Below are 7,746 nucleotides of genomic sequence, written 5' to 3'. Positions count from 1 at the left end.
GAGGAGGAGAACAGATACAAAGGGGTAAACACTCGGCTTTGAGGCTCGAAATAGCTCTTTTGACATTTTTTAAGTCCCTGGTGAGACAGTGGTCTTGAAAGCCAGGCTTTCGAGCGTGAGTAAATGCTCCTGGAATTCCTAGAGCTAGGCGTTCTCTCCTGAGGAGACACACATGGAAACTGACCTTGGAGTGAATCAGAGAGAAGGTCCAAGATGCAGCTGAGGAAGGAGAATAGCACATGGAGGCCGATGTCAAAAGTATGATGGAGTGAGGGATCTCCCCGATCTCTCTCCTTGAAATAACAATAAGCCAAACATCTAAAACTCAACAAATAACACCCAACCTGCACACAAGCACGTCTGAGTGTGTGATCTGCGCGTAAGAAAATGGCACACGGAGAGGAAGAGCTTCTGAGAGGGACAAGGGTGAAAGATGAGAACCTGGCTGTAGCCCTCCAGGTAGAGAGATAGAGACTTGCGTGGCCCTTCCCCACTCCCCAGAGTGGGCTTGAAAAGATGGCCCATGGCAGAGAACCTCACTGTGGGCTCACATAGCAATCAGGGTCCAGCCCGGGAAATAAACGCCCCTCTGAGCATTTCTACGAGGGATGAATGCAGGAAATGGGTTACGCTGCTGACAGCACGGCTGAGAAGCCAAACAGAGCTGTGAAGTGACCTCGAGTTCGGTTGCCGCAGGAAGCCGCCTCCACTTCTGGAACCGAAGGGACAGGAGGAAGCAGAGGGGCCGGGGTCGGGGAGGAAGCGAGAACACAGAGGCTTAGCCGGGGGAAGCAGGAGCCGTGGAGGAGACAGCAGCACCACCTGAGAGGTAGTCGGAAGGGGAGGAGAGAGCACCCTCCTCTAGATTCAACAGGTTCCACGCCTCAAATAATATCATGCAAGTGACAGGTCGCAATGTGGCTCCCAGAGTGAAAAGGTCCCGATGTGAAAGCCTGAACACGGTTTGGATAGGATTATTTTGTGAAATGTCAGAGTAAAAATTAGCAGTATTTCTAAAGAAATTACTAATATGGTTTTAAATATGTATATGTAAATTAATAAATTGAATATTATAATTTTTTAAAAAACGAGAGCAGAGAATGATTCTCTGCTCATTTTTGCACATCTTGAACCAAAGGACAAACAAGCCCGGAAGCTGGTGCTGCCTGCCCCACTCCGTCAAAGATGGACACAGGAGTTGGACTAAATAGAATAAGCATTTACTGGAGAATTGCAATTCCGGAAGACACAGTTGATCTAGGCTTAAAGGTCTGCCCCGCCCCCCAGTATCTCGGAAGCAAAGATTATACAGGGAAATGTCTTTCCTCATGGAAACTAAGAAAGTTGGTATCTTGGGTGCTGCTGACTGGACGATTACAAGATGAGGTGATTGATCATTGTGTCAGGTTCTGGAATGAGCCATGGTGCCACACCGTTTGTTTCATGACCGGGCTCCTTGGCTGGTGGGGCTGTAGTTTTTCTTCGATGGGCCTGGACTGAAAAACATCTAAAGCCAAGATGTTATCCTTTGTCTAAAGTCTAACCAAAACCTATTGTCCTCATGATTATAGACTTGAGGCTCGGTTAATCTTTTGTCCTAAGGCTTAATGATTAAAGGAGCAGGCAGATAGAGGATGGGGGTGGGAGAGGGTTAAAGGCAAGTGAGTCACAATGCCATTATTTGGGCAAAAACAGCCTGAATCGGGGCGGGGGGGCAGAAATACTGTATTAAAGAAATTAAGTTTGTATTAAGAAATTAAGCTATAGTGTAAGAAGAGGTAAGGCCAGGGACACTCTGAAGCCCATAATACAGGGGTCCTTGTATCAGGTCCTTCTTCAGTCTGAGTCACTGTCTGTGATTTCGACAACCCCACTGCACTGGTTGAGAAGTGCCTGTTGATGCCATAGTTACACGTTATTCAGTGGTCCCTTTGGCAGCCGAGTTTTTTCTGCAAACTCAGCACCCTCTTCATCATTCTTGTATTTTAAGTATCTTTTTGCAGGGAAGTAATTACTTCTTACTCAGAGTGGAGTTGAAATTTGATCCCATATGGCATACTAGTTAAGGGCATGCTAGCTGCTGTAACAAGCAAATCTTCACATTTCAGTGACTTAACACAGTGGAAGTTTTTTTCACTCAATAATGCAAAACAGGTGTTAAATGAGTGGTTTTTCCTGTGGGCAATTTAGAGACCAGGCTCCTCTTCTCTGTGGCTCTGCCAACCGCCAGGAGCCCTTTTAAGAGAAGCACAGAACTACCACTCAGATTCCACTGGCCAGAATTCAGTCACATGGCCACACCTGACTGCAAGGGATGCTGGGAAATGTAGTCCAGCTGTGTGCCTAGGCGGAAGAGGAAGTGGAGGAAGTGAACAGTCAGCCAATCTTCCCACAGCGAACCACAGGTGATAGCCCCTGCGACGCCATTAAACACCCTCCAGCAGATGGAGCTCTTTGAAAGCCTACCCATTAGAACTCAGTTCTGTGTCTGTGGGCTGCGAAGCAAATCTCACTTCCGTGCTCCCTGTACCTGGAACAGGAGGACTGGCTTGGAGGCCCATTTATTCATTTATTTAGCAAACAACTGCAGCGATGCGTAAGACATGCTTCCCGTTCTCTGGGGGCTTTCTGTGTTTCTGGAGCTAACAGACTCAGGAGGAGAACTGCTGAACAGGGGGATGACGCCAGAAGCCCACTCCATGCACCTGTGGAGCAGGAGGTTGCCTTGGAGTTTCAGCTAAAGGCCCACAGCTGAGATCAGCTCACGAAAAGCCTTTTCACGTTCTCAGCAGGGCACTCTGCCTTCTCTCTCCAGGGCTCACCGAGAAAGGCCAGACCTCTGACCCTCACCACCTTCAACCTATCCCACTCTTCCAAGCAGGTGCCAGGCTCTGGGAGCTGGAGCTTATGCACAGGTGAGTTATTTCTGTTATTGATGCGTGTGGCCATGAGTTATTAGCATACGGTAGGGTTTCTCAACCTCAGTCCTTTCGACCATCGGGACTAGATAACTCCTTGCTGTGTGTGGAGGAGTTGGAGGCAGCCCTCTGCACTGTAGAATATTTTGCAGCATCCTGACTTCTAACCACTAGATACCGTTAGTGTTGCAGGAAGTGACACCCGACAGAGGAGATTGGATGCTCAGACAACTTTGTTAGAGGAAGGAGAATTTATTGGCCGGTGCAGCGCGTGAGGTTAACAACTCCATGCACGATCTGCCCTTGGCTAGGTTTCTTTCAGCTTATATACCCTTGCAGTGTCCATGCAAGGGGCGCATAATTCCTTTGAGGTTTCATGTGTTCTTCATGACTCAGGATGGGAAGGGGAGCTTTGGGGTGGGGGGGCTGCAAGGGAGGAAGAATTTCCAGATCGCTGGTCTTATCTATTTACAGGTCGTTTTGCCTTGTAGAACCCGCAACCTTGGCGTTATCAGCACTGTTATAGAATGCTTGGAGAGATGGGACACCGAGGCTATAAACAGAAAGTAGCACTTATTGATGCTGGCACCGGCTCAGCGGATTCCTATCCAAAGGCTGAGCCCTGATTGTAACATAGCAAGTAGTTTTACACAGTCTCGTTATTCCTACGCAGCTACAGAGATAAGGAAAGACATCAGTTGGAAAGCAAGCTATGAATCAACAGATGTGAGCTGGACAGTCCTGGAGGTGGGGGCGAAGCCAGGAATGGACTTTAACCGGCTGAGTCGGTCATTTCTGCAGGCCTTTTCCTTTGCATTTTTCAGATGCCTCCTCTCCTCTCTCATTCCCCCTTCGAGACTCTAGACATTCTATTTTTATGCTGGAGTCTCACATTCTCCGTCTACACCTTCCTGGGGGATCTCCTGATAGTGGCGGGTAAAGTACATGTGGGCTGCAGCTCGCGGCTGTACTGTGGCTTCCACCATGCCTTTTAAGCTTTTTATCAGCAGGGGCAGCAGATGTGGCCCTATCAGGCAGATTCCTAAGAGTAGTAAAACTGTTCCTATTGAGGTTTTAAACCTACCGAAGGCCGAAAACCATCCCCACAAAAGGCTACTGGGGTGTCCTACAATTCGATTCAATCTGACACTAACTACTCAGAGTCGGCACAGAGCCCACAGGTTAAGGGCTCAGTCTCACAAGACAACCCCTAGTTTAGATGCCAGTCACAATTAGTGGGTCCCCAGATTACCCACACTTCTGTCGGATTTGGCTATAAATCTGAGGTTCCCACGACCCCTCCTCAGGTTCAATAATTTGCTATAACAGCTGACAGAACTCACGGAAACCCTTTCCTTACTTTACTGGTTCGTTATAAACTTTATAAAGGATACAAAAAAGAGCCAGATGAGAGGTACCTAGGGTGAGGTCTAGAAGCATGCTGAGTGCAGAAATTGCTGTCCTCGTAGAGTTTGGGGTGTGCCACCCTCCTGGCACTTGGCTATGTTCACTACAGAAGCTTTCAACTCCTCTACTTAGCGTTTTATGGAGGTCCTATGACATTGACATGATTGATTAAACCGCTGACCATTTCCAGCCCCTCTTCCTTCCACCTGGAGGTCAGGGATGCGGCTGCCAGTTCCAACTCTCTCGTCACATGGTTGGTTCCTCGGGCAATCAGTCCCCTTGCTGAAGCTATGTAAGGGTCCACCAAGTCGCCTCATTAGCATAAATTCAGGTGTGGCTGAAAGGGGCTTGTGAGGAATAACCGAAAACACTCCTCTTACCCCTATCAGGAAATTATAAGTTTTAGAAGCTCTTATGCCAAGAACTGAGGACAGAAACCAAACATATATATTTCTTATTCTAGCACAACTTCACGGTAGAGAATGAGTGTGGCCACAGTAAATTGGAATGATTTAAAGTCAGGAGACCCAGCTTCAAACCCCAGCCGTATCACTCATCGGCTGAGCGACCGTGATCGAGTCCCCTCGTCCCACCCTGTTTCCTCATCGGGAAAGTGGGACTGCTGCTCTTGGTGAGAGAATTCACGCGACGTCATCTGTCCTTGTAAAGCTGGTTGAAATCCAAGACAGATGAGCTTCTTGCACGCAAGAGCATCTGACACTGAGTCTGTTTGTGAACGGCGATTTTCTGGATGAATCAAATAAAGTCAAAAGATGCTGGGTGTTGAGCAAGTGGGGTTTATGTGCCTGCCTCAGTGTTGACACAACATATGCTCCCTGTAAATGCACAGAGCCTGCCAAAGAGTTCGGTGCTATTTGAGGGCACCGAGGAGAGACCCCTGAGGGATTTAAATACGCGCGGTGGCGTGATAGCTTAGGCCTCTTTAAGGATAAGAAGTGTAAAATCCAATCCTAAACTGATGATGGTGTCCTAAGCCAGGTTCACTTTACCTACAGAACAGTACCCTAGTGCTATTTAGTGTTACAGGGAAAAACAAACAAAATAAAACACCAAAACAACAACAAAAACCCCATTCTTGGGAGAACATGAAGCCTGATGGCCTTTCTGTGAGAAGCCCTGCTTGGTTTTGGATTTCAGGCAGGTTTGTGAGGGAAGCAAAGGGCCTGGTCCCATGGAAATTTCCTAGTAGGATTTATTTTGAAGCAAAGGTTTGGCGGCCCTGGCTCAGTCTCTTTGGCTAGACAGTGCCTCTTTGAAGAGAGTCAAAAACAGCAGAAGGATGGGAAATGGTCTTTGAATGAGCTGGTTTTAGTGGAATCCTCTTCTTCCGAAAACTGCCGAAAACCAACCTAGGCATCCCTTGCTTTATGGAATTCAACTCAACTCACCCGTGGTCAGCAGAATACTGTCCACCCCTTCCCCCAAGATGTCCTTGCTCTAATTCCCGGAACCTGTGCATATGCGACCTGACATGGCAAAAGGGACTGTGAAGATGGGATTGAGTTAAGGACCTTGTGAGGTGGAGATGATCCTGGGTTATCCGGTGGGCCGGTGTCATCGCGTGGGTCTTTAAAATCAGAGACCCTTTCCCAGCTGTGTGCAGAGAAAGACATGACGATGGAAGAAGAGATGCAATGTTGCAGGCTTTGAAGATGGAGGACGGGGCCACGAGCCAAAGAATATGAGCTGCTAGTAGCAGCTGGAGAGGATGAGGAATAGGTCGTCCCCTAGAACCTCCAGAAGGAAGGCATTCCTGCCAATGCCTTGATTTAGCCCGGTGAGACCCATGTTGGACTTCCGCCTTGCAGACTGTAGGATAACGTGTGTTGTTTAAGCTACAAAGTTTGTGGAAATTTATTACAATGGCAATAGAAAATCAATGCATAATCTTTCTTGAGCACCTACTATGTGCCCATTCCTGGGATAGAATCTCTAATCTTCATGACCACCTATGACATTGAGCTTGTGATCTCATTTTACAGATGAGGAAACTGAGGCTCAGTGTGCTGGACCGACATCCGAGAGGCCCTGAGCCAGGACGGCTGACTCCAGGCTGCCCTGAGCCTCTGGCTGCTCACAGGTGAGATGGGTGTGTAACTACTCTAAGTGCGAGGTGAGGACTGGATGTGAATGTGTATGCAGTGCTTGGCAGGTGTTTAGTCAATAATACTTCTCTCACCCCTTTTCCCAAACACCAGATATCCCAGCAGGCCTGGCTGTTAAGTGAGTGATATTTTCTTCCCAAATGTCACTATAAAATCATTACCAAATCACCCCTGGTTTCCTTTGGGTATAAACCTCCTCCAATGAATGTCATTTTGGTGAGGAAATGGCTACAAGGGTCTCATTGGCAGAACTGGGAGGCAGAGCTCCTGGATTCTCACCTCGGCCCTGTCTGATTGCTGTGTGACCTTGGGCTGGTCACCCCACCTCTCTGTGAAGTCTCTCTACAGTGCCAGCCTCCAGGGAGCCCATGAGCTGACGCTGGTCCCTATCCAGAGTACTGACCGGGCTGGCAGCTGCTCTAATATCTGTACACATGGCCTGAGAGGTCACGCACAGGCTCTCATGTCAAGGTCAAATCCATGTATCCAAAAGGCAAAGGAGAGGATGTCTCTCTGCTGTGATTCCTTGTTCTTTCTTACTGCTCCTCCTCGGCTCGGCCCGGTTCCTGGCCCAGGGCTGTGACAAGGGAACCCTGGGTCATGGTCCAGCCTTGGCCCAGCACTGGAGTCCTGTGTTCCGGCCTGGTTTTGCCAGGGGGCAGCTGGCTGATCTCAGGCTGGCTGTTCCTTGAAAGGAAGCGTGTGGAACTTACAGCTGTGAGGGAAGATGGGGTTGCCCAGAGGTCCCCCGTTCTTCCTGGAAGTCCCCTCCCTCCCCCCCAAAAAAGCCAGAAGAGAATTGTTCCTAGGCTCAGCCTTTCTCACATTTTGCTGTCAGCATGGGAAGGATGGGGTGGGGGTGCCCCCATAATGCTGCTCACTCTACCCAGTTGCATCACATCCCTTAACAAGATAGATTAAAGGCCTAACCCCCAAACCAGTGAATGTGAGTGTTTGCAGCTGTAATTAAGTGAGGTCATGCTGGATTAGGGTAGCCCTGCATTCAGCGACCGGGGACCTTATGAGAAGAAAGGAATTTAGACACTGGCACACGGGGAGAAGGCCACGTCGTGATGGAGGCAGACGCTGGAGGAATATGTCTACAAGCCAAGGAATGCCAAAGATTGCTGGCAACACCAGGAAGAAGCTGAGAGGGTAAGAGAGGATCCTGCCCTAGAGCCTTCAGAGAGAGCACAGCCCTGCTGACACCTTGAACTTAGACTTCTGGCCTCCAGAATTATAAGTTTCTATTGTTTGAAGACCCCCAGTTTGGTTACGGCAGCCCCAGGACCCTC

General features: G+C 48.8%; 1 protein-coding gene across 1 annotated transcript in view; it reads left to right on the top strand.

Moving 5' to 3' along the window:
- Positions 1-1,799: 1,799 nt before the first annotated feature.
- KIAA0513 (KIAA0513 ortholog) overlaps positions 1,800-7,746 on the top strand; it is a 122,226-nt gene continuing 116,279 nt past the window's right edge. Inside the window, exons 1-2 of the mRNA XM_023536665.1 lie at positions 1,800-2,915; positions 6,329-6,426. The gene's annotated coding sequence lies outside the window, so the exon portion shown is untranslated. The remainder of the gene's footprint in view (positions 2,916-6,328; positions 6,427-7,746) is intronic.

The sequence above is a fragment of the Pteropus vampyrus genome, unplaced genomic scaffold, assembly GCF_000151845.1.
Source record: "Pteropus vampyrus isolate Shadow unplaced genomic scaffold, Pvam_2.0 Scaffold166, whole genome shotgun sequence".
Classification (NCBI taxonomy): Eukaryota; Metazoa; Chordata; class Mammalia; order Chiroptera; family Pteropodidae; genus Pteropus; species Pteropus vampyrus.
This window is presented reverse-complemented; position numbering and strand designations above follow the sequence as displayed.